Source organism: Hoplias malabaricus, unplaced genomic scaffold (assembly GCF_029633855.1).
Source record: "Hoplias malabaricus isolate fHopMal1 unplaced genomic scaffold, fHopMal1.hap1 scaffold_94, whole genome shotgun sequence".
Taxonomy (NCBI): domain Eukaryota; kingdom Metazoa; phylum Chordata; class Actinopteri; order Characiformes; family Erythrinidae; genus Hoplias; species Hoplias malabaricus.
This window is the reverse complement of record NW_027100991.1, coordinates 129,755-156,227: the sequence shown is the minus strand read 5'-3', so window position 1 is coordinate 156,227 and position 26,473 is coordinate 129,755. Positions and strand designations below refer to the sequence as shown.

The 26,473-nt window shown below is 50.5% G+C and overlaps 3 non-coding genes across 3 annotated transcripts; all 3 read right to left on the bottom strand.

Annotated features, from left to right (window-relative positions):
- Positions 1 to 1,722: 1,722 nt before the first annotated feature.
- On the bottom strand, positions 1,723 to 1,794 carry trnae-cuc (transfer RNA glutamic acid (anticodon CUC)). Its single transcript has one exon. It is a non-coding gene; the product is annotated as a tRNA-Glu (tRNA).
- Positions 1,795 to 11,815: 10,021 nt separating this feature from the next.
- On the bottom strand, positions 11,816 to 11,887 carry trnae-cuc (transfer RNA glutamic acid (anticodon CUC)). Its single transcript has one exon. It is a non-coding gene; the product is annotated as a tRNA-Glu (tRNA).
- Positions 11,888 to 13,161: 1,274 nt separating this feature from the next.
- trnae-cuc (transfer RNA glutamic acid (anticodon CUC)) lies at positions 13,162 to 13,233 on the bottom strand. Its single transcript has one exon. It is a non-coding gene; the product is annotated as a tRNA-Glu (tRNA).
- Positions 13,234 to 26,473: the final 13,240 nt, after the last annotated feature.

Below are 26,473 nucleotides of genomic sequence, written 5' to 3'. Positions count from 1 at the left end.
TTCAAATCCGGCTCGAAGAAGACTTTTCTTTTCCCTCGCGCCACTGCGGGATATCATGGCCAGGTGCCTGCCTGCAGATGCGCTGGCATGCCAGAGTGCAATATGCTGAAGGCAGTGACGGATAATTTACACTGTTCCATTCAAATTTCTCAAACTTTATCTTGCCTCCCTAAAAGACTTGCAGACTTGAAAGCATAAAGCCACGCTGGTGTGGGTGTGTGGAGGTAGTGAATGAGGCAGCAACGTGTCGTTTAGAAGTTTGGCAAAAAAGGAAGTAGCAGAATGAGGACGCTTTACATTCCTTTAACCTACACAGCATGTGGGTGGGGGGCTTCCAGAGTCTTGTAGTGGACTTGGTGTGCAAGAAAGCACACGCTTCCCTGACCGGGAATCGAACCCGGGCCGTGGCGGTGAGAGCGCCGAATCCTAGCCACTAGACCACCAGGGACACCGTTTTCAGCCACGTCTGAAAGGAAGGAGATAGGATTAAGTTCAGGGGCTAGGGCTAGGCTTTTGCCAGATGTACTCGTTCTACAATCATAGAAGAGCATCCGAGTCTGTCCTAAATGCACTTGTCAGTTTTCAGTCCAACTCTTTAGGCTAGCACCTTTGATAGCTCAGTTGGTAGAGCAGAGCACTGTTGTTGTTAATAAGGCGATCCTTAGGTCGCGGGTTCAAATCCGGCTCGAAGAAGACTTTTCTTTTCCCTCGCGCCACTGCGGGATATCATGGCCAGGTGCCTGCCTGCAGATGCGCTGGCATGCCAGAGTGCAATATGCTGAAGGCAGTGACGGATAATTTACACTGTTCCATTCAAATTTCTCAAACTTTATCTTGCCTCCCTAAAAGACTTGCAGACTTGAAAGCATAAAGCCACGCTGGTGTGGGTGTGTGGAGGTGGTGAATGAGGCAGCAACGTGTCGTTTAGAAGTTTGGCAAAAAAGGAAGTAGCAGAAGGAGGACGCTTTACATTCCTTTAACCTACACAGCATGTGGGTGGGGGGCTTCCAGAGTCTTGTAGTGGACTTGGTGTGCAAGAAAGCACACGCTTCCCTGAGCGGGAATCGAACCCGGGCCGTGGCGGTGAGAGCGCCGAATCCTAGCCACTAGACCACCAGGGACACCATTTTCAGCCACGTCTGAAAGGAAGGAGATAGGATTAAGTTCAGGGGCTAGGGCTAGGCTTTTGCCAGATGTACTCGTTCTACAATCATAGGAGAGCATCCGAGTCTGTCCTAAATGCACTTGTCAGTTTTCAGTCCAACTCTGTTGGCTAGCACCTTTGATAGCTCAGTTGGTAGAGCAGAGGACTGTAGTTGTTAATAAGGCGATCCTTAGGTCGCGGGTTCAAATCCGGCTCGAAGAAGACTTTTCTTTTCCCTCGCGCCACTGCGGGATATCATGGCCAGGTGCCTGCCTGCAGATGCGCTGGCATGCCAGAGTGCAATATGCTGAAGGCAGTGACGGATAATTTACACTGTTCCATTCAAATTTCTCAAACTTTATCTTGCCTCCCTAAAAGACTTGCAGACTTGAAAGCATAAAGCCACGCTGGTGTGGGTGTGTGGAGGTAGTGAATGAGGCAGCAACGTGTCGTTTAGAAGTTTGGCAAAAAAGGAAGTAGCAGAATGAGGACGCTTTACATTCCTTTAACCTACACAGCATGTGGGTGGGGGGCTTCCAGAGTCTTGTAGTGGACTTGGTGTGCAAGAAAGCACACGCTTCCCTGACCGGGAATCGAACCCGGGCCGCGGCGGTGAGAGCGCCGAATCCTAGCCACTAGACCACCAGGGACACCGTTTTCAGCCACGTCTGAAAGGAAGGAGATAGGATTAAGTTCAGGGGCTAGGGCTAGGCTTTTGCCAGATGTACTCGTTCTACAATCATAGGAGAGCATCCGAGTCTGTCCTAAATGCACTTGTCAGTTTTCAGTCCAACTCTTTAGGCTAGCACCTTTGATAGCTCAGTTGGTAGAGTGGAGGACTGTAGTTGTTAATAAGGCAATCCTTAGGTCGCGGGTTCAAATCCGGCTCGAAAAAGACTTTTCTTTTCCCTCGCGCCACTGCCGGATATCATGGCCAGGTGCCTGCCTGCAGATGCGCTGGCATGCCAGAGTGCAATATGCTGAAGGCAGTGACGGATAATTTACACTGTTCCATTCAAATTTCTCAAACTTTATCTTGCCTCCCTAAAAGACTTGCAGACTTGAAAGCATAAAGCCATGCTGGTGTGGGTGTGTGGAGGTGGTGAATGAGGCAGCAACGTGTCGTTTAGAAGTTTGGCAAAAAAGGAAGTAGCAGAAGGAGGACGCTTTACATTCCTTTAACCTACACAGCATGTGGGTGGGGGGCTTCCAGAGTCTTGTAGTGGACTTGGTGTGCAAGAAAGCACACGCTTCCCTGACCAAAATCGAACCCAGGCCGCGGCGGAGAGGGTGCCGAAACCTAGCCACTAGACCACCAGGGACACCGTTTTCAGCCACGTCTGAAAGGAAGGAGATAGGATTAAGATCAGGGGCTAGGGCTAGGCTTTTGCCAGATGTACTCGTTCTACAATCATAGGAGAGCATCCGAGTCTGTCCTAAATGCACTTGTCAGTTTTCAGTCCAACTCTTTAGGCTAGCACCTTTGATAGCTCAGTTGGTAGAGCAGAGCACTGTTGTTGTTAATAAGGCGATCCTTAGGTCGCGGGTTCAAATCCGGCTCGAAGAAGACTTTTCTTTTCCCTCGCGCCACTGCGGGATATCATGGCCAGGTGCCTGCCTGCAGATGCGCTGGCATGCCAGAGTGCAATATGCTGAAGGCAGTGACGGATAATTTACACTGTTCCATTCAAATTTCTCAAACTTTATCTTGCCTCCCTAAAAGACTTGCAGACTTGAAAGCATAAAGCCACGCTGGTGTGGGTGTGTGGAGGTGGTGAATGAGGCAGCAACGTGTCGTTTAGAAGTTTGGCAAAAAAGGAAGTAGCAGAAGGAGGACGCTTTACATTCCTTTAACCTACACAGCATGTGGGTGGGGGGCTTCCAGAGTCTTGTAGTGGACTTGGTGTGCAAGAAAGCACACGCTTCCCTGAGCGGGAATCGAACCCGGGCCGTGGCGGTGAGAGCGCCGAATCCTAGCCACTAGACCACCAGGGACACCGTTTTCAGCCACGTCTGAAAGGAAGGAGATAGGATTAAGTTCAGGGGCTAGGGCTAGGCTTTTGCCAGATGTACTCGTTCTACAATCATAGGAGAGCATCCGAGTCTGTCCTAAATGCACTTGTCAGTTTTCAGTCCAACTCTTTAGGCTAGCACCTTTGATAGCTCAGTTGGTAGAGTGGAGGACTGTAGTTGTTAATAAGGCAATCCTTAGGTCGCGGGTTCAAATCCGGCTCGAAGAAGACTTTTCTTTTCCCTCGCGCCACTGCCGGATATCATGGCCAGGTGCCTGCCTGCAGATGCGCTGGCATGCCAGAGTGCAATATGCTGAAGGCAGTGACGGATAATTTACACTGTTCCATTCAAATTTCTCAAACTTTATCTTGCCTCCCTAAAAGACTTGCAGACTTGAAAGCATAAAGCCATGCTGGTGTGGGTGTGTGGAGGTGGTGAATGAGGCAGCAACGTGTCGTTTAGAAGTTTGGCAAAAAAGGAAGTAGCAGAAGGAGGACGCTTTACATTCCTTTAACCTACACAGCATGTGGGTGGGGGGCTTCCAGAGTCTTGTAGTGGACTTGGTGTGCAAGAAAGCACACGCTTCCCTGACCAAAATCGAACCCAGGCCGCGGCGGAGAGGGCGCCGAAACCTAGCCACTAGACCACCAGGGACACCGTTTTCAGCCACGTCTGAAAGGAAGGAGATAGGATTAAGATCAGGGGCTAGGGCTAGGCTTTTGCCAGATGTACTCGTTCTACAATCATAGGAGAGCATCCGAGTCTGTCCTAAATGCACTTGTCAGTTTTCAGTCCAACTCTTTAGGCTAGCACCTTTGATAGCTCAGTTGGTAGAGCAGAGCACTGTTGTTGTTAATAAGGCGATCCTTAGGTCGCGGGTTCAAATCCGGCTCGAAGAAGACTTTTCTTTTCCCTCGCGCCACTGCGGGATATCATGGCCAGGTGCCTGCCTGCAGATGCGCTGGCATGCCAGAGTGCAATATGCTGAAGGCAGTGACGGATAATTTACACTGTTCCATTCAAATTTCTCAAACTTTATCTTGCCTCCCTAAAAGACTTGCAGACTTGAAAGCATAAAGCCACGCTGGTGTGGGTGTGTGGAGGTGGTGAATGAGGCAGCAACGTGTCGTTTAGAAGTTTGGCAAAAAAGGAAGTAGCAGAAGGAGGACGCTTTACATTCCTTTAACCTACACAGCATGTGGGTGGGGGGCTTCCAGAGTCTTGTAGTGGACTTGGTGTGCAAGAAAGCACACGCTTCCCTGAGCGGGAATCGAACCCGGGCCGCGGCAGTGAGAGCGCCGAATCCTAGCCACCAGACCACCAGGGACACCGTTTTCAGCCACGTCTGAAAGGAAGGAGATAGGATTAAGTTCAGGGGCTAGGGCTAGGCTTTTGCCAGATGTACTCGTTCTACAATCATAGGAGAGCATCCGAGTCTGTCCTAAATGCACTTGTCAGTTTTCAGTCCAACTCTTTAGGCTAGCGCCTTTGATAGCTCAGTTGGTAGAGCGGAGGACTGTAGTTGTTAATAAGGCAATCCTTAGGTCGCGGGTTCAAATCCGGCTCGAAGAAGACTTTTCTTTTCCCTCGCGCCACTGCCGGATATCATGGCCAGGTGCCTGCCTGCAGATGCGCTGGCATGCCAGAGTGCAATCTGCTGAAGGCAGTGACGGATCATTTACACTGTTCCATTCAAATTTCTCAAACTTTATCTTGCCTCCCTAAAAGACTTGCAGACTTGAAAGCATAAAGCCACGCTGGTGTGGGTGTGTGGAGGTGGTGAATGAGGCAGCAACGTGTCGTTTAGAAGTTTGGCAAAAAAGGAAGTAGCAGAAGGAGGACGCTTTACATTCCTTTAACCTACACAGCATGTGGGTGGGGGGCTTCCAGAGTCTTGTAGTGGACTTGGTGTGCAAGAAAGCACACGCTTCCCTGAGCGGGAATCGAACCCGGGCCGTGGCGGTGAGAGCACCGAATCCTAGCCACTAGACCACCAGGGACACCGTTTTCAGCCACGTCTGAAAGGAAGGAGATAGGATTAAGTTCAGGGGCTAGGGCTAGGCTTTTGCCAGATGTACTCGTTCTACAATCATAGGAGAGCATCCGAGTCTGTCCTAAATGCACTTGTCAGTTTTCAGTCCAACTCTTTAGGCTAGCGCCTTTGATAGCTCAGTTGGTAGAGCGGAGGACTGTAGTTGTTAATAAGGCAATCCTTAGGTCGCGGGTTCAAATCCGGCTCGAAGAAGACTTTTCTTTTCCCTCGCGCCACTGCCGGATATCATGGCCAGGTGCCTGCCTGCAGATGCGCTGGCATGCCAGAGTGCAATCTGCTGAAGGCAGTGACGGATCATTTACACTGTTCCATTCAAATTTCTCAAACATTATCTTGCCTCCCTAAAAGACTTGCAGACTTGAAAGCATAAAGCCACGCTGGTGTGGGTGTGTGGAGGTGGTGAATGAGGCAGCAACGTGTCGTTTAGAAGTTTGGCAAAAAAGGAAGTAGCAGAAGGAGGACGCTTTACATTCCTTTAACCTACACAGCATGTGGGTGGGGGGCTTCCAGAGTCTTGTAGTGGACTTGGTGTGCAAGAAAGCACACGCTTCCCTGAGCGGGAATCGAACCCAGGCCGTGGCGGTGAGAGCGCCGAATCCTAGCCACTAGACCACCAGGGACACCGTTTTCAGCCACGTCTGAAAGGAAGGAGATAGGATTAAGTTCAGGGGCTAGGGCTAGGCTTTTGCCAGATGTACTCGTTCTACAATCATAGGAGAGCATCCGAGTCTGTCCTAAATGCACTTGTCAGTTTTCAGTCCAACTCTTTAGGCTAGCACCTTTGATAGCTCAGTTGGTAGAGCGGAGGACTGTAGTTGTTAATAAGGCAATCCTTAGGTCGCGGGTTCTAATCCGGCTCGAAGAAGACTTTTCTTTTCCCTCGCGCCACTGCCGGATATCATGGCCAGGTGCCTGCCTGCAGATGCGCTGGCATGCCAGAGTGCAATATGCTGAAGGCAGTGACGGATCATTTACACTGTTCCATTCAAATTTCTCAAACATTATCTTGCCTCCCTAAAAGACTTGCAGACTTGAAAGCATAAAGCCACGCTGGTGTGGGTGTGTGGAGGTGGTGAATGAGGCAGCAACGTGTCGTTTAGAAGTTTGGCAAAAAAGGAAGTAGCAGAAGGAGGACGCTTTACATTCCTTTAACCTACACAGCATGTGGGTGGGGGGCTTCCAGAGTCTTGTAGTGGACTTGGTGTGCAAGAAAGCACACGCTTCCCTGAGCGGGAATCAAACCCGGGCCGCGGCGGTGAGAGCGCCGAATCCTAGCCACCAGACCACCAGGGACACCGTTTTCAGCCACGTCTGAAAGGAAGGAGATAGGATTAAGTTCAGGGGCTAGGGCTAGGCTTTTGCCAGATGTACTCGTTCTACAATCATAGGAGAGCATCCGAGTCTGTCCTAAATGCACTTGTCAGTTTTCAGTCCAACTCTTTAGGCTAGCACCTTTGATAGCTCAGTTGGTAGAGCGGAGGACTGTAGTTGTTAATAAGGCAATCCTTAGGTCGCGGGTTCTAATCCGGCTCGAAGAAGACTTTTCTTTTCCCTCGCGCCACTGCCGGATATCATGGCCAGGTGCCTGCCTGCAGATGCGCTGGCATGCCAGAGTGCAATATGCTGAAGGCAGTGACGGATCATTTACACTGTTCCATTCAAATTTCTCAAACATTATCTTGCCTCCCTAAAAGACTTGCAGACTTGAAAGCATAAAGCCACGCTGGTGTGGGTGTGTGGAGGTGGTGAATGAGGCAGCAACGTGTCGTTTAGAAGTTTGGCAAAAAAGGAAGTAGCAGAAGGAGGACGCTTTACATTCCTTTAACCTACACAGCATGTGGGTGGGGGGCTTCCAGAGTCTTGTAGTGGACTTGGTGTGCAAGAAAGCACACGCTTCCCTGAGCGGGAATCGAACCCGGGCCGCGGCGGTGAGAGCGCCGAATCCTAGCCACCAGACCACCAGGGACACTGTTTTCAGCCACGTCTGAAAGGAAGGAGATAGGATTAAGTTCAGGGGCTAGGGCTAGGCTTTTGCCAGATGTACTCGTTCTACAATCATAGGAGAGCATCCGAGTCTGTCCTAAATGCACTTGTCAGTTTTCAGTCCAACTCTTTAGGCTAGTGCCTTTGATAGCTCAGTTGGTAGAGCGGAGGACTGTAGTTGTTAATAAGGCAATCCTTAGGTCGCGGGTTCAAATCCGGCTCGAAGAAGACTTTTCTTTTCCCTCGCGCCACTGCCGGATATCATGGCCAGGTGCCTGCCTGCAGATGCGCTGGCATGCCAGAGTGCAATCTGCTGAAGGCAGTGACGGATCATTTACACTGTTCCATTCAAATTTCTCAAACTTTATCTTGCCTCCCTAAAAGACTTGCAGACTTGAAAGCATAAAGCCACGCTGGTGTGGGTGTGTGGAGGTGGTGAATGAGGCAGCAACGTGTCGTTTAGAAGTTTGGCAAAAAAGGAAGTAGCAGAAGGAGGACGCTTTACATTCCTTTAACCTACACAGCATGTGGGTGGGGGGCTTCCAGAGTCTTGTAGTGGACTTGGTGTGCAAGAAAGGACACGCTTCCCTGAGCGGGAATCGAACCCGGGCCGTGGCGGTGAGAGCGCCGAATCCTAGCCACTAGACCACCAGGGACACCGTTTTCAGCCACGTCTGAAAGGAAGGAGATAGGATTAAGTTCAGGGGCTAGGGCTAGGCTTTTGCCAGATGTACTCGTTCTACAATCATAGGAGAGCATCCGAGTCTGTCCTAAATGCACTTGTCAGTTTTCAGTCCAACTCTTTAGGCTAGCGCCTTTGATAGCTCAGTTGGTAGAGCGGAGGACTGTAGTTGTTAATAAGGCAATCCTTAGGTCGCGGGTTCAAATCCGGCTCGAAGAAGACTTTTCTTTTCCCTCGCGCCACTGCCGGATATCATGGCCAGGTGCCTGCCTGCAGATGCGCTGGCATGCCAGAGTGCAATCTGCTGAAGGCAGTGACGGATCATTTACACTGTTCCATTCAAATTTCTCAAACATTATCTTGCCTCCCTAAAAGACTTGCAGACTTGAAAGCATAAAGCCACGCTGGTGTGGGTGTGTGGAGGTGGTGAATGAGGCAGCAACGTGTCGTTTAGAAGTTTGGCAAAAAAGGAAGTAGCAGAAGGAGGACGCTTTACATTCCTTTAACCTACACAGCATGTGGGTGGGGGGCTTCCAGAGTCTTGTAGTGGACTTGGTGTGCAAGAAAGCACACGCTTCCCTGAGCGGGAATCGAACCCAGGCCGTGGCGGTGAGAGCGCCGAATCCTAGCCACTAGACCACCAGGGACACCGTTTTCAGCCACGTCTGAAAGGAAGGAGATAGGATTAAGTTCAGGGGCTAGGGCTAGGCTTTTGCCAGATGTACTCGTTCTACAATCATAGGAGAGCATCCGAGTCTGTCCTAAATGCACTTGTCAGTTTTCAGTCCAACTCTTTAGGCTAGCACCTTTGATAGCTCAGTTGGTAGAGCGGAGGACTGTAGTTGTTAATAAGGCAATCCTTAGGTCGCGGGTTCTAATCCGGCTCGAAGAAGACTTTTCTTTTCCCTCGCGCCACTGCCGGATATCATGGCCAGGTGCCTGCCTGCAGATGCGCTGGCATGCCAGAGTGCAATATGCTGAAGGCAGTGACGGATCATTTACACTGTTCCATTCAAATTTCTCAAACATTATCTTGCCTCCCTAAAAGACTTGCAGACTTGAAAGCATAAAGCCACGCTGGTGTGGGTGTGTGGAGGTGGTGAATGAGGCAGCAACGTGTCGTTTAGAAGTTTGGCAAAAAAGGAAGTAGCAGAAGGAGGACGCTTTACATTCCTTTAACCTACACAGCATGTGGGTGGGGGGCTTCCAGAGTCTTGTAGTGGACTTGGTGTGCAAGAAAGCACACGCTTCCCTGAGCGGGAATCAAACCCGGGCCGCGGCGGTGAGAGCGCCGAATCCTAGCCACCAGACCACCAGGGACACCGTTTTCAGCCACGTCTGAAAGGAAGGAGATAGGATTAAGTTCAGGGGCTAGGGCTAGGCTTTTGCCAGATGTACTCGTTCTACAATCATAGGAGAGCATCCGAGTCTGTCCTAAATGCACTTGTCAGTTTTCAGTCCAACTCTTTAGGCTAGCACCTTTGATAGCTCAGTTGGTAGAGCGGAGGACTGTAGTTGTTAATAAGGCAATCCTTAGGTCGCGGGTTCTAATCCGGCTCGAAGAAGACTTTTCTTTTCCCTCGCGCCACTGCCGGATATCATGGCCAGGTGCCTGCCTGCAGATGCGCTGGCATGCCAGAGTGCAATATGCTGAAGGCAGTGACGGATCATTTACACTGTTCCATTCAAATTTCTCAAACATTATCTTGCCTCCCTAAAAGACTTGCAGACTTGAAAGCATAAAGCCACGCTGGTGTGGGTGTGTGGAGGTGGTGAATGAGGCAGCAACGTGTCGTTTAGAAGTTTGGCAAAAAAGGAAGTAGCAGAAGGAGGACGCTTTACATTCCTTTAACCTACACAGCATGTGGGTGGGGGGCTTCCAGAGTCTTGTAGTGGACTTGGTGTGCAAGAAAGCACACGCTTCCCTGAGCGGGAATCGAACCCGGGCCGCGGCGGTGAGAGCGCCGAATCCTAGCCACCAGACCACCAGGGACACTGTTTTCAGCCACGTCTGAAAGGAAGGAGATAGGATTAAGTTCAGGGGCTAGGGCTAGGCTTTTGCCAGATGTACTCGTTCTACAATCATAGGAGAGCATCCGAGTCTGTCCTAAATGCACTTGTCAGTTTTCAGTCCAACTCTTTAGGCTAGTGCCTTTGATAGCTCAGTTGGTAGAGCGGAGGACTGTAGTTGTTAATAAGGCAATCCTTAGGTCGCGGGTTCAAATCCGGCTCGAAGAAGACTTTTCTTTTCCCTCGCGCCACTGCCGGATATCATGGCCAGGTGCCTGCCTGCAGATGCGCTGGCATGCCAGAGTGCAATCTGCTGAAGGCAGTGACGGATCATTTACACTGTTCCATTCAAATTTCTCAAACTTTATCTTGCCTCCCTAAAAGACTTGCAGACTTGAAAGCATAAAGCCACGCTGGTGTGGGTGTGTGGAGGTGGTGAATGAGGCAGCAACGTGTCGTTTAGAAGTTTGGCAAAAAAGGAAGTAGCAGAAGGAGGACGCTTTACATTCCTTTAACCTACACAGCATGTGGGTGGGGGGCTTCCAGAGTCTTGTAGTGGACTTGGTGTGCAAGAAAGGACACGCTTCCCTGAGCGGGAATCGAACCCGGGCCGTGGCGGTGAGAGCGCCGAATCCTAGCCACTAGACCACCAGGGACACCGTTTTCAGCCACGTCTGAAAGGAAGGAGATAGGATTAAGTTCAGGGGCTAGGGCTAGGCTTTTGCCAGATGTACTCGTTCTACAATCATAGGAGAGCATCCGAGTCTGTCCTAAATGCACTTGTCAGTTTTCAGTCCAACTCTTTAGGCTAGCGCCTTTGATAGCTCAGTTGGTAGAGCGGAGGACTGTAGTTGTTAATAAGGCAATCCTTAGGTCGCGGGTTCAAATCCGGCTCGAAGAAGACTTTTCTTTTCCCTCGCGCCACTGCCGGATATCATGGCCAGGTGCCTGCCTGCAGATGCGCTGGCATGCCAGAGTGCAATCTGCTGAAGGCAGTGACGGATCATTTACACTGTTCCATTCAAATTTCTCAAACATTATCTTGCCTCCCTAAAAGACTTGCAGACTTGAAAGCATAAAGCCACGCTGGTGTGGGTGTGTGGAGGTGGTGAATGAGGCAGCAACGTGTCGTTTAGAAGTTTGGCAAAAAAGGAAGTAGCAGAAGGAGGACGCTTTACATTCCTTTAACCTACACAGCATGTGGGTGGGGGGCTTCCAGAGTCTTGTAGTGGACTTGGTGTGCAAGAAAGCACACGCTTCCCTGAGCGGGAATCGAACCCGGGCCGCGGCGGTGAGAGCGCCGAATTCTAGCCACTAGACCACCAGGGACACCGTTTTCAGCCACGTCTGAAAGGAAGGAGATAGGATTAAGTTCAGGGGCTAGGGCTAGGCTTTTGCCAGATGTACTCGTTCTACAATCATAGGAGAGCATCCGAGTCTGTCCTAAATGCACTTGTCAGTTTTCAGTCCAACTCTGTTGGCTAGCACCTTTGATAGCTCAGTTGGTAGAGCAGAGGACTGTAGTTGTTAATAAGGCGATCCTTAGGTCGCGGGTTCAAATCCGGCTCGAAGAAGACTTTTCTTTTCCCTCGCGCCACTGCGGGATATCATGGCCAGGTGCCTGCCTGCAGATGCGCTGGCATGCCAGAGTGCAATATGCTGAAGGCAGTGACGGATAATTTACACTGTTCCATTCAAATTTCTCAAACTTTATCTTGCCTCCCTAAAAGACTTGCAGACTTGAAAGCATAAAGCCACGCTGGTGTGGGTGTGTGGAGGTGGTGAATGAGGCAGCAACGTGTCGTTTAGAAGTTTGGCAAAAAAGGAAGTAGCAGAAGGAGGACGCTTTACATTCCTTTAACCTACACAGCATGTGGGTGGGGGGCTTCCAGAGTCTTGTAGTGGACTTGGTGTGCAAGAAAGCACACGCTTCCCTGACCGGGAATCGAACCCGGGCCGCGGCGGTGAGAGCGCCGAATCCTAGCCACTAGACCACCAGGGACACCGTTTTCAGCCACGTCTGAAAGGAAGGAGATAGGATTAAGTTCAGGGGCTAGGGCTAGGCTTTTGCCAGATGTACTCGTTCTACAATCATAGGAGAGCATCCGAGTCTGTCCTAAATGCACTTGTCAGTTTTCAGTCCAACTCTGTTGGCTAGCACCTTTGATAGCTCAGTTGGTAGAGCAGAGGACTGTAGTTGTTAATAAGGCGATCCTTAGGTCGCGGGTTCAAATCCGGCTCGAAGAAGACTTTTCTTTTCCCTCGCGCCACTGCGGGATATCATGGCCAGGTGCCTGCCTGCAGATGCGCTGGCATGCCAGAGTGCAATATGCTGAAGGCAGTGACGGATAATTTACACTGTTCCATTCAAATTTCTCAAACTTTATCTTGCCTCCCTAAAAGACTTGCAGACTTGAAAGCATAAAGCCACGCTGGTGTGGGTGTGTGGAGGTAGTGAATGAGGCAGCAACGTGTCGTTTAGAAGTTTGGCAAAAAAGGAAGTAGCAGAATGAGGACGCTTTACATTCCTTTAACCTACACAGCATGTGGGTGGGGGGCTTCCAGAGTCTTGTAGTGGACTTGGTGTGCAAGAAAGCACACGCTTCCCTGACCGGGAATCGAACCCGGGCCGTGGCGGTGAGAGCGCCGAATCCTAGCCACTAGACCACCAGGGACACTGTTTTCAGCCACGTCTGAAAGGAAGGAGATAGGATTAAGTTCAGGGGCTAGGGCTAGGCTTTTGCCAGATGTACTCGTTCTACAATCATAGAAGAGCATCCGAGTCTGTCCTAAATGCACTTGTCAGTTTTCAGTCCAACTCTTTAGGCTAGCACCTTTGATAGCTCAGTTGGTAGAGCAGAGCACTGTTGTTGTTAATAAGGCGATCCTTAGGTCGCGGGTTCAAATCCGGCTCGAAGAAGACTTTTCTTTTCCCTCGCGCCACTGCGGGATATCATGGCCAGGTGCCTGCCTGCAGATGCGCTGGCATGCCAGAGTGCAATATGCTGAAGGCAGTGACGGATAATTTACACTGTTCCATTCAAATTTCTCAAACTTTATCTTGCCTCCCTAAAAGACTTGCAGACTTGAAAGCATAAAGCCACGCTGGTGTGGGTGTGTGGAGGTAGTGAATGAGGCAGCAACGTGTCGTTTAGAAGTTTGGCAAAAAAGGAAGTAGCAGAATGAGGACGCTTTACATTCCTTTAACCTACACAGCATGTGGGTGGGGGGCTTCCAGAGTCTTGTAGTGGACTTGGTGTGCAAGAAAGCACACGCTTCCCTGACCGGGAATCGAACCCGGGCCGCGGCGGTGAGAGCGCCGAATCCTAGCCACTAGACCACCAGGGACACCGTTTTCAGCCACGTCTGAAAGGAAGGAGATAGGATTAAGTTCAGGGGCTAGGGCTAGGCTTTTGCCAGATGTACTCGTTCTACAATCATAGGAGAGCATCCGAGTCTGTCCTAAATGCACTTGTCAGTTTTCAGTCCAACTCTTTAGGCTAGCACCTTTGATAGCTCAGTTGGTAGAGTGGAGGACTGTAGTTGTTAATAAGGCAATCCTTAGGTCGCGGGTTCAAATCCGGCTCGAAAAAGACTTTTCTTTTCCCTCGCGCCACTGCCGGATATCATGGCCAGGTGCCTGCCTGCAGATGCGCTGGCATGCCAGAGTGCAATATGCTGAAGGCAGTGACGGATAATTTACACTGTTCCATTCAAATTTCTCAAACTTTATCTTGCCTCCCTAAAAGACTTGCAGACTTGAAAGCATAAAGCCATGCTGGTGTGGGTGTGTGGAGGTGGTGAATGAGGCAGCAACGTGTCGTTTAGAAGTTTGGCAAAAAAGGAAGTAGCAGAAGGAGGACGCTTTACATTCCTTTAACCTACACAGCATGTGGGTGGGGGGCTTCCAGAGTCTTGTAGTGGACTTGGTGTGCAAGAAAGCACACGCTTCCCTGACCAAAATCGAACCCAGGCCGCGGCGGAGAGGGCGCCGAAACCTAGCCACTAGACCACCAGGGACACCGTTTTCAGCCACGTCTGAAAGGAAGGAGATAGGATTAAGATCAGGGGCTAGGGCTAGGCTTTTGCCAGATGTACTCGTTCTACAATCATAGGAGAGCATCCGAGTCTGTCCTAAATGCACTTGTCAGTTTTCAGTCCAACTCTTTAGGCTAGCACCTTTGATAGCTCAGTTGGTAGAGCAGAGCACTGTTGTTGTTAATAAGGCGATCCTTAGGTCGCGGGTTCAAATCCGGCTCGAAGAAGACTTTTCTTTTCCCTCGCGCCACTGCGGGATATCATGGCCAGGTGCCTGCCTGCAGATGCGCTGGCATGCCAGAGTGCAATATGCTGAAGGCAGTGACGGATAATTTACACTGTTCCATTCAAATTTCTCAAACTTTATCTTGCCTCCCTAAAAGACTTGCAGACTTGAAAGCATAAAGCCACGCTGGTGTGGGTGTGTGGAGGTGGTGAATGAGGCAGCAACGTGTCGTTTAGAAGTTTGGCAAAAAAGGAAGTAGCAGAAGGAGGACGCTTTACATTCCTTTAACCTACACAGCATGTGGGTGGGGGGCTTCCAGAGTCTTGTAGTGGACTTGGTGTGCAAGAAAGCACACGCTTCCCTGAGCGGGAATCGAACCCAGGCCGTGGCGGTGAGAGCGCCGAATCCTAGCCACTAGACCACCAGGGACACCGTTTTCAGCCATGTCTGAAAGGAAGGAGATAGGATTAAGTTCAGGGGCTAGGGCTAGGCTTTTGCCAGATGTACTCGTTCTACAATCATAGGAGAGCATCCGAGTCTGTCCTAAATGCACTTGTCAGTTTTCAGTCCAACTCTTTAGGCTAGCACCTTTGATAGCTCAGTTGGTAGAGTGGAGGACTGTAGTTGTTAATAAGGCAATCCTTAGGTCGCGGGTTCAAATCTGGCTCGAAGAAGACTTTTCTTTTCCCTCGCGCCACTGCCGGATATCATGGCCAGGTGCCTGCCTGCAGATGCGCTGGCATGCCAGAGTGCAATATGCTGAAGGCAGTGACGGATAATTTACACTGTTCCATTCAAATTTCTCAAACTTTATCTTGCCTCCCTAAAAGACTTGCAGACTTGAAAGCATAAAGCCATGCTGGTGTGGGTGTGTGGAGGTGGTGAATGAGGCAGCAACGTGTCGTTTAGAAGTTTGGCAAAAAAGGAAGTAGCAGAAGGAGGACGCTTTACATTCCTTTAACCTACACAGCATGTGGGTGGGGGGCTTCCAGAGTCTTGTAGTGGACTTGGTGTGCAAGAAAGCACACGCTTCCCTGACCAAAATCGAACCCAGGCCGCGGCGGAGAGGGCGCCGAAACCTAGCCACTAGACCACCAGGGACACCGTTTTCAGCCACGTCTGAAAGGAAGGAGATAGGATTAAGATCAGGGGCTAGGGCTAGGCTTTTGCCAGATGTACTCGTTCTACAATCATAGGAGAGCATCCGAGTCTGTCCTAAATGCACTTGTCAGTTTTCAGTCCAACTCTTTAGGCTAGCACCTTTGATAGCTCAGTTGGTAGAGCAGAGCACTGTTGTTGTTAATAAGGCGATCCTTAGGTCGCGGGTTCAAATCCGGCTCGAAGAAGACTTTTCTTTTCCCTCGCGCCACTGCGGGATATCATGGCCAGGTGCCTGCCTGCAGATGCGCTGGCATGCCAGAGTGCAATATGCTGAAGGCAGTGACGGATAATTTACACTGTTCCATTCAAATTTCTCAAACTTTATCTTGCCTCCCTAAAAGACTTGCAGACTTGAAAGCATAAAGCCACGCTGGTGTGGGTGTGTGGAGGTGGTGAATGAGGCAGCAACGTGTCGTTTAGAAGTTTGGCAAAAAAGGAAGTAGCAGAAGGAGGACGCTTTACATTCCTTTAACCTACACAGCATGTGGGTGGGGGGCTTCCAGAGTCTTGTAGTGGACTTGGTGTGCAAGAAAGCACACGCTTCCCTGAGCGGGAATCGAACCCGGGCCGCGGCGGTGAGAGCGCCGAATCCTAGCCACCAGACCACCAGGGACACCGTTTTCAGCCACGTCTGAAAGGAAGGAGATAGGATTAAGTTCAGGGGCTAGGGCTAGGCTTTTGCCAGATGTACTCGTTCTACAATCATAGGAGAGCATCCGAGTCTGTCCTAAATGCACTTGTCAGTTTTCAGTCCAACTCTTTAGGCTAGCGCCTTTGATAGCTCAGTTGGTAGAGCGGAGGACTGTAGTTGTTAATAAGGCAATCCTTAGGTCGCGGGTTCAAATCCGGCTCGAAGAAGACTTTTCTTTTCCCTCGCGCCACTGCCGGATATCATGGCCAGGTGCCTGCCTGCAGATGCGCTGGCATGCCAGAGTGCAATCTGCTGAAGGCAGTGACGGATCATTTACACTGTTCCATTCAAATTTCTCAAACTTTATCTTGCCTCCCTAAAAGACTTGCAGACTTGAAAGCATAAAGCCACGCTGGTGTGGGTGTGTGGAGGTGGTGAATGAGGCAGCAACGTGTCGTTTAGAAGTTTGGCAAAAAAGGAAGTAGCAGAAGGAGGACGCTTTACATTCCTTTAACCTACACAGCATGTGGGTGGGGGGCTTCCAGAGTCTTGTAGTGGACTTGGTGTGCAAGAAAGGACACGCTTCCCTGAGCGGGAATCGAACCCGGGCCGTGGCGGTGAGAGCGCCGAATCCTAGCCACTAGACCACCAGGGACACCGTTTTCAGCCACGTCTGAAAGGAAGGAGATAGGATTAAGTTCAGGGGCTAGGGCTAGGCTTTTGCCAGATGTACTCGTTCTACAATCATAGGAGAGCATCCGAGTCTGTCCTAAATGCACTTGTCAGTTTTCAGTCCAACTCTTTAGGCTAGCGCCTTTGATAGCTCAGTTGGTAGAGCGGAGGACTGTAGTTGTTAATAAGGCAATCCTTAGGTCGCGGGTTCAAATCCGGCTCGAAGAAGACTTTTCTTTTCCCTCGCGCCACTGCCGGATATCATGGCCAGGTGCCTGCCTGCAGATGCGCTGGCATGCCAGAGTGCAATCTGCTGAAGGCAGTGACGGATCATTTACACTGTTCCATTCAAATTTCTCAAACATTATCTTGCCTCCCTAAAAGACTTGCAGACTTGAAAGCATAAAGCCACGCTGGTGTGGGTGTGTGGAGGTGGTGAATGAGGCAGCAACGTGTCGTTTAGAAGTTTGGCAAAAAAGGAAGTAGCAGAAGGAGGACGCTTTACATTCCTTTAACCTACACAGCATGTGGGTGGGGGGCTTCCAGAGTCTTGTAGTGGACTTGGTGTGCAAGAAAGCACACGCTTCCCTGAGCGGGAATCGAACCCAGGCTGCGGCGGTGAGAGCGCCGAATCCTAGCCACTAGACCACCAGGGACACCATTTTCAGCCACGTCTGAAAGGAAGGAGATAGGATTAAGTTCAGGGGCTAGGGCTAGGCTTTTGCCAGATGTACTCGTTCTACAATCATAGGAGAGCATCCGAGTCTGTCCTAAATGCACTTGTCAGTTTTCAGTCCAACTCTTTAGGCTAGCGCCTTTGATAGCTCAGTTGGTAGAGCGGAGGACTGTAGTTGTTAATAAGGCAATCCTTAGGTCGCGGGTTCAAATCCGGCTCGAAGAAGACTTTTCTTTTCCCTCGCGCCACTGCCGGATATCATGGCCAGGTGCCTGCCTGCAGATGCGCTGGCATGCCAGAGTGCAATCTGCTGAAGGCAGTGACGGATCATTTACACTGTTCCATTCAAATTTCTCAAACTTTATCTTGCCTCCCTAAAAGACTTGCAGACTTGAAAGCATAAAGCCACGCTGGTGTGGGTGTGTGGAGGTGGTGAATGAGGCAGCAACGTGTCGTTTAGAAGTTTGGCAAAAAAGGAAGTAGCAGAAGGAGGACGCTTTACATTCCTTTAACCTACACAGCATGTGGGTGGGGGGCTTCCAGAGTCTTGTAGTGGACTTGGTGTGCAAGAAAGGACACGCTTCCCTGAGCGGGAATCGAACCCGGGCCGTGGCGGTGAGAGCGCCGAATCCTAGCCACTAGACCACCAGGGACACCGTTTTCAGCCACGTCTGAAAGGAAGGAGATAGGATTAAGTTCAGGGGCTAGGGCTAGGCTTTTGCCAGATGTACTCGTTCTACAATCATAGGAGAGCATCCGAGTCTGTCCTAAATGCACTTGTCAGTTTTCAGTCCAACTCTTTAGGCTAGCGCCTTTGATAGCTCAGTTGGTAGAGCGGAGGACTGTAGTTGTTAATAAGGCAATCCTTAGGTCGCGGGTTCAAATCCGGCTCGAAGAAGACTTTTCTTTTCCCTCGCGCCACTGCCGGATATCATGGCCAGGTGCCTGCCTGCAGATGCGCTGGCATGCCAGAGTGCAATCTGCTGAAGGCAGTGACGGATCATTTACACTGTTCCATTCAAATTTCTCAAACATTATCTTGCCTCCCTAAAAGACTTGCAGACTTGAAAGCATAAAGCCACGCTGGTGTGGGTGTGTGGAGGTGGTGAATGAGGCAGCAACGTGTCGTTTAGAAGTTTGGCAAAAAAGGAAGTAGCAGAAGGAGGACGCTTTACATTCCTTTAACCTACACAGCATGTGGGTGGGGGGCTTCCAGAGTCTTGTAGTGGACTTGGTGTGCAAGAAAGCACACGCTTCCCTGAGCGGGAATCGAACCCAGGCTGCAGCGGTGAGAGCGCCGAATCCTAGCCACTAGACCACCAGGGACACCATTTCAGCCACGTCTGAAAGGAAGGAGATAGGATTAAGTTCAGGGGCTAGGGCTAGGCTTTTGCCAGATGTACTCGTTCTACAATCATAGGAGAGCATCCGAGTCTGTCCTAAATGCACTTGTCAGTTTTCAGTCCAACTCTTTAGGCTAGCACCTTTGATAGCTCAGTTGGTAGAGCGGAGGACTGTAGTTGTTAATAAGGCAATCCTTAGGTCGCGGGTTCTAATCCGGCTCGAAGAAGACTTTTCTTTTCCCTCGCGCCACTGCCGGATATCATGGCCAGGTGCCTGCCTGCAGATGCGCTGGCATGCCAGAGTGCAATATGCTGAAGGCAGTGACGGATCATTTACACTGTTCCATTCAAATTTCTCAAACATTATCTTGCCTCCCTAAAAGACTTGCAGACTTGAAAGCATAAAGCCACGCTGGTGTGGGTGTGTGGAGGTGGTGAATGAGGCAGCAACGTGTCGTTTAGAAGTTTGGCAAAAAAGGAAGTAGCAGAAGGAGGACGCTTTACATTCCTTTAACCTACACAGCATGTGGGTGGGGGGCTTCCAGAGTCTTGTAGTGGACTTGGTGTGCAAGAAAGCACACGCTTCCCTGAGCGGGAATCGAACCCGGGCCGCTGCGGTGAGAGCGCCGAATCCTAGCCACCAGACCACCAGGGACACCGTTTTCAGCCACGTCTGAAAGGAAGGAGATAGGATTAAGTTCAGGGGCTAGGGCTAGGCTTTTGCCAGATGTACTCGTTCTACAATCATAGGAGAGCATCCGAGTCTGTCCTAAATGCACTTGTCAGTTTTCAGTCCAACTCTTTAGGCTAGCGCCTTTGATAGCTCAGTTGGTAGAGCGGAGGACTGTAGTTGTTAATAAGGCAATCCTTAGGTCGCGGGTTCAAATCCGGCTCGAAGAAGACTTTTCTTTTCCCTCGCGCCACTGCCGGATATCATGGCCAGGTGCCTGCCTGCAGATGCGCTGGCATGCCAGAGTGCAATCTGCTGAAGGCAGTGACGGATCATTTACACTGTTCCATTCAAATTTCTCAAACTTTATCTTGCCTCCCTAAAAGACTTGCAGACTTGAAAGCATAAAGCCACGCTGGTGTGGGTGTGTGGAGGTGGTGAATGAGGCAGCAACGTGTCGTTTAGAAGTTTGGCAAAAAAGGAAGTAGCAGAAGGAGGACGCTTTACATTCCTTTAACCTACACAGCATGTGGGTGGGGGGCTTCCAGAGTCTTGTAGTGGACTTGGTGTGCAAGAAAGCACACGCTTCCCTGAGCGGGAATCGAACCCGGGCCGCGGCGGTGAGAGCGCCGAATCCTAGCCACCAGACCACCAGGGACACCGTTTTCAGCCACGTCTGAAAGGAAGGAGATAGGATTAAGTTCAGGGGCTAGGGCTAGGCTTTTGCCAGATGTACTCGTTCTACAATCATAGGAGAGCATCCGAGTCTGTCCTAAATGCACTTGTCAGTTTTCAGTCCAACTCTTTAGGCTAGCGCCTTTGATAGCTCAGTTGGTAGAGCGGAGGACTGTAGTTGTTAATAAGGCAATCCTTAGGTCGCGGGTTCAAATCCGGCTCGAAGAAGACTTTTCTTTTCCCTCGCGCCACTGCCGGATATCATGGCCAGGTGCCTGCCTGCAGATGCGCTGGCATGCCAGAGTGCAATCTGCTGAAGGCAGTGACGGATCATTTACACTGTTCCATTCAAATTTCTCAAACATTATCTTGCCTCCCTAAAAGACTTGCAGACTTGAAAGCATAAAGCCACGCTGGTGTGGGTGTGTGGAGGTGGTGAATGAGGCAGCAACGTGTCGTTTAGAAGTTTGGCAAAAAAGGAAGTAGCAGAAGGAGGACGCTTTACATTCCTTTAACCTACACAGCATGTGGGTGGGGGGCTTCCAGAGTCTTGTAGTGGACTTGGTGTGCAAGAAAGCACACGCTTCCCTGAGCGGGAATCGAACTCGGGCCGCGGCGGTGAGAGCGCCGAATCCTAGCCACTAGACCACCAGGGACACCGTTTTCAGCCACGTCTGAAAGGAAGGAGATAGGATTAAGTTCAGGGGCTAGGGCTAGGCTTTTGCCAGATGTACTCGTTCTACAATCATAGGAGAGCATCCGAGTCTGTCCTAAATGCACTTGTCAGTTTTCAGTCCAACTCTTTAGGCTAGCACCTTTGATAGCTCAGTTGGTAGAGCGGAGGACTGTAGTTGTTAATAAGGCAATCCTTAGGTTGCGGGTTCAAATCCGGCTCGAAGAAGACTTTTCTTTTCCCTCGCGCCACTGCCGGATATCATGGCCAGGTGCCTGCCTGCAGATGCGCTGGCATGCCAGAGTGCAATATGCTGAAGGCAGTGACGGATCATTTACACTGTTCCATTCAAATTTCTCAAACTTTATCTTGCCTCCCTAAAAGACTTGCAGACTTGAAAGCATAAAGCCACGCTGGTGTGGGTGTGTGGAGGTGGTGAATGAGGCAGCAACGTGTCGTTTAGAAGTTTGGCAAAAAAGGAAGTAGCAGAAGGAGGACGCTTTACATTCCTTTAACCTACACAGCATGTGGGTGGGGGGCTTCCAGAGTCTTGTAGTGGACTTGGTGTGCAAGAAAGCACACGCTTCCCTGAGCGGGAATCGAACCCAGGCCGCGGCTGAGAGAGCGCGGAATCCTAGCCACTAGACCAGCAGGGACACCGTTTTCAGCCACGTCTGAAAGGAAGGAGATAGGATTAAGTTCAGGGGCTAGGGCTAGGCTTTTGCCAGATGTACTCGTTCTACAATCATAGGAGAGCATCCGAGTCTGTCCTAAATGCACTTGTCAGTTTTCAGTCCAACTCCTTAGGCTAGCACCTTTGATAGCTCAGTTGGTAGAGCAGAGCACTGTCGTTGTTAATAAGGCGATCCTTAGGTCGCGGGTTCAAATCCGGCTCGAAGAGGACTTTTCTTTTCCCTCGCGCCACTGCGGGATATCATGGCCAGGTGCCTGCCTGCAGATGCGCTGGCATGCCAGAGTGCAATCTGCTGAAGGCAGTGACGGATCATTTACACTGTTCCATTCAAATTTCTCAAACATTATCTTGCCTCCCTAAAAGACTTGCAGACTTGAAAGCATAAAGCCACGCTGGTGTGGATGTGTGGAGGTGGTGAATGAGGCAGCAACGTGTCGTTTAGAAGTTTGGCAAAAAAGGAAGTAGCAGAAGGAGGACGCTTTACATTCCTTTAACCTACACAGCATGTGGGTGGGGGGCTTCCAGAGTCTTGTAGTGGACTTGGTGTGCAAGAAAGCACACGCTTCCCTGAGCGGGAATCGAACCCGGGCCGCGGCGGTGAGAGCGCCGAATCCTAGCCACCAGACCACCAGGGACACCGTTTTCAGCCACGTCTGAAAGGAAGGAGATAGGATTAAGTTCAGGGGCTAGGGCTAGGCTTTTGCCAGATGTACTCGTTCTACAATCATAGGAGAGCATCCGAGTCTGTCCTAAATGCACTTGTCAGTTTTCAGTCCAACTCTTTAGGCTAGCGCCTTTGATAGCTCAGTTGGTAGAGCGGAGGACTGTAGTTGTTAATAAGGCAATCCTTAGGTTGCGGGTTCAAATCCGGCTCGAAGAAGACTTTTCTTTTCCCTCGCGCCACTGCCGGATATCATGGCCAGGTGCCTGCCTGCAGATGCGCTGGCATGCCAGAGTGCAATATGCTGAAGGCAGTGACGGATCATTTACACTGTTCCATTCAAATTTCTCAAACTTTATCTTGCCTCCCTAAAAGACTTGCAGACTTGAAAGCATAAAGCCACGCTGGTGTGGGTGTGTGGAGGTGGTGAATGAGGCAGCAACGTGTCGTTTAGAAGTTTGGCAAAAAAGGAAGTAGCAGAAGGAGGACGCTTTACATTCCTTTAACCTACACAGAATGTGGGTGGGGGGCTTCCAGAGTCTTGTAGTGGACTTGGTGTGCAAGAAAGCACACGCTTCCCTGAGCGGGAATCGAACCCGGGCCGCGGCGGTGAGAGCGCCGAATCCTAGCCACCAGACCACCAGGGACACCGTTTTCAGCCACGTCTGAAAGGAAGGAGATAGGATTAAGTTCAGGGGCTAGGGCTAGGCTTTTGCCAGATGTACTCGTTCTACAGTCATAGGAGAGCATCCGAGTCTGTCCTAAATGCACTTGTCAGTTTTCAGTCCAACTCTTTAGGCTAGCGCCTTTGATAGCTCAGTTGGTAGAGCGGAGGACTGTAGTTGTTAATAAGGCAATCCTTAGGTCGCGGGTTCAAATCCGGCTCGAAGAAGACTTTTCTTTTCCCTCGCGCCACTGCCGGATATCATGGCCAGGTGCCTGCCTGCAGATGCGCTGGCATGCCAGAGTGCAATCTGCTGAAGGCAGTGACGGATCATTTACACTGTTCCATTCAAATTTCTCAAACATTATCTTGCCTCCCTAAAAGACTTGCAGACTTGAAAGCATAAAGCCACGCTGGTGTGGGTGTGTGGAGGTGGTGAATGAGGCAGCAACGTGTCGTTTAGAAGTTTGGCAAAAAAGGAAGTAGCAGAAGGAGGACGCTTTACATTCCTTTAACCTACACAGCATGTGGGTGGGGGGCTTCCAGAGTCTTGTAGTGGACTTGGTGTGCAAGAAAGCACACGCTTCCCTGAGCGGGAATCGAACCCGGGCCGCGGCTGTGAGAGCGCCGAATCCTAGCCACCAGACCACCAGGGACACCGTTTTCAGCCACGTCTGAAAGGAAGGAGATAGGATTAAGTTCAGGGGCTAGGGCTAGGCTTTTGCCAGATGTACTCGTTCTACAATCATAGGAGAGCATCCGAGTCTGTCCTAAATGCACTTGTCAGTTTTCAGTCCAACTCTTTAGGCTAGCGCCTTTGATAGCTCAGTTGGTAGAGCGGAGGACTGTAGTTGTTAATAAGGCAATCCTTAGGTCGCGGGTTCAAATCCGGCTCGAAGAAGACTTTTCTTTTCCCTCGCGCCACTGCCGGATATCATGGCCAGGTGCCTGCCTGCAGATGCGCTGGCATGCCAGAGTGCAATCTGCTGAAGGCAGTGACGGATCATTTACACTGTTCCATTCAAATTTCTCAAACATTATCTTGCCTCCCTAAAAGACTTGCAGACTTGAAAGCATAAAGCCACGCTGGTGTGGGTGTGTGGAGGTGGTGAATGAGGCAGCAACGTGTCGTTTAGAAGTTTGGCAAAAAAGGAAGTAGCAGAAGGAGGACGCTTTACATTCCTTTAACCTACACAGCATGTGGGTGGGGGGCTTCCAGAGTCTTGTAGTGGACTTGGTGTGCAAGAAAGCACACGCTTCCCTGAGCGGGAATCGAACCCGGGCCGCGGCGGTGAGAGCGCCGAATCCTAGCCACCAGACCACCAGGGACACCGTTTTCAGCCACGTCTGAAAGGAAGGAGATAGGATTAAGTTCAGGGGCTAGGGCTAGGCTTTTGCCAGATGTACTCGTTCTACAATCATAGGAGAGCATCCGAGTCTGTCCTAAATGCACTTGTCAGTTTTCAGTCCAACTCTTTAGGCTAGCACCTTTGATAGCTCAGTTGGTAGAGCGGAGGACTGTAGTTGTTAATAAGGCAATCCTTAGGTCGCGGGTTCAAATCCGGCTCGAAGAAGACTTTTCTTTTCCCTCGCGCCACTGCCGGATATCATGGCCAGGTGCCTGCCTGCAGATGCGCTGGCATGCCAGAGTGCAATCTGCTGAAGGCAGTGACGGATCATTTACACTGTTCCATTCAAATTTCTCAAACATTATCTTGCCTCCCTAAAAGACTTGCAGACTTGAAAGCATAAAGCCACGCTGGTGTGGGTGTGTGGAGGTGGTGAATGAGGCAGCAACGTGTCGTTTAGAAGTTTGGCAAAAAAGGAAGTAGCAGAAGGAGGACGCTTTACATTCCTTTAACCTACACAGCATGTGGGTGGGGGGCTTCCAGAGTCTTGTAGTGGACTTGGTGTGCAAGAAAGCACACGCTTCCCTGAGCGGGAATCGAACCCGGGCCGCGGCGGTGAGAGCGCCGAATCCTAGCCACTAGACCACCAGGGACACCGTTTTCAGCCACGTCTGAAAGGAAGGAGATAGGATTAAGTTCAGGGGCTAGGGCTAGGCTTTTGCCAGATGTACTCGTTCTACAATCATAGGAGAGCATCCGAGTCTGTCCTAAATGCACTTGTCAGTTTTCAGTCCAACTCTTTAGGCTAGCACCTTTGATAGCTCAGTTGGTAGAGCGGAGGACTGTAGTTGTTAATAAGGCAATCTTTAGGTCGCGGGTTCAAATCCGGCTCGAAGAAGACTTTTCTTTTCCCTCGCGCCACTGCCGGATATCATGGCCAGGTGCCTGCCTGCAGATGCGCTGGCATGCCAGAGTGCAATATGCTGAAGGCAGTGACGGATCATTTACACTGTTCCATTCAAATTTCTCAAACTTTATCTTGCCTCCCTAAAAGACTTGCAGACTTGAAAGCATAAAGCCACGCTGGTGTGGGTGTGTGGAGGTGGTGAATGAGGCAGCAACGTGTCGTTTAGAAGTTTGGCAAAAAAGGAAGTAGCAGAAGGAGGACGCTTTACATTCCTTTAACCTACACAGCATGTGGGTGGGGGGCTTCCAGAGTCTTGTAGTGGACTTGGTGTGCAAGAAAGCACACGCTTCCCTGAGCGGGAATCGAACCCGGGCCGCGGCGGTGAGAGCGCCGAATCCTAGCCACTAGACCACCAGGGACACCGTTTTCAGCCACGTCTGAAAGGAAGGAGATAGGATTAAGTTCAGGGGCTAGGGCTAGGCTTTTGCCAGATGTACTCGTTCTACAATCATAGGAGAGCATCCGAGTCTGTCCTAAATGCACTTGTCAGTTTTCAGTCCAACTCTTTAGGCTAGCGCCTTTGATAGCTCAGTTGGTAGAGCGGAGGACTGTAGTTGTTAATAAGGCAATCCTTAGGTCGCGGGTTCAAATCCGGCTCGAAGAAGACTTTTCTTTTCCCTCGCGCCACTGCCGGATATCATGGCCAGGTGCCTGCCTGCAGATGCGCTGGCATGCCAGAGTGCAATATGCTGAAGGCAGTGACGGATCATTTACACTGTTCCATTCAAATTTCTCAAACTTTATCTTGCCTCCCTAAAAGACTTGCAGACTTGAAAGCATAAAGCCACGCTGGTGTGGGTGTGTGGAGGTGGTGAATGAGGCAGCAACGTGTCGTTTAGAAGTTTGGCAAAAAAGGAAGTAGCAGAAGGAGGACGCTTTACATTCCTTTAACCTACACAGCATGTGGGTGGGGGGCTTCCAGAGTCTTGTAGTGGACTTGGTGTGCAAGAAAGCACACGCTTCCCTGAGCGGGAATCGAACCCGGGCCGCGGCGGTGAGAGCGCCGAATCCTAGCCACCAGACCACCAGGGACACCGTTTTCAGCCACGTCTGAAAGGAAGGAGATAGGATTAAGTTCAGGGGCTAGGGCTAGGCTTTTGCCAGATGTACTCGTTCTACAGTCATAGGAGAGCATCCGAGTCTGTCCTAAATGCACTTGTCAGTTTTCAGTCCAACTCTTTAGGCTAGCGCCTTTGATAGCTCAGTTGGTAGAGCGGAGGACTGTAGTTGTTAATAAGGCAATCCTTAGGTCGCGGGTTCAAATCCGGCTCGAAGAAGACTTTTCTTTTCCCTCGCGCCACTGCCGGATATCATGGCCAGGTGCCTGCCTGCAGATGCGCTGGCATGCCAGAGTGCAATCTGCTGAAGGCAGTGACGGATCATTTACACTGTTCCATTCAAATTTCTCAAACATTATCTTGCCTCCCTAAAAGACTTGCAGACTTGAAAGCATAAAGCCACGCTGGTGTGGGTGTGTGGAGGTGGTGA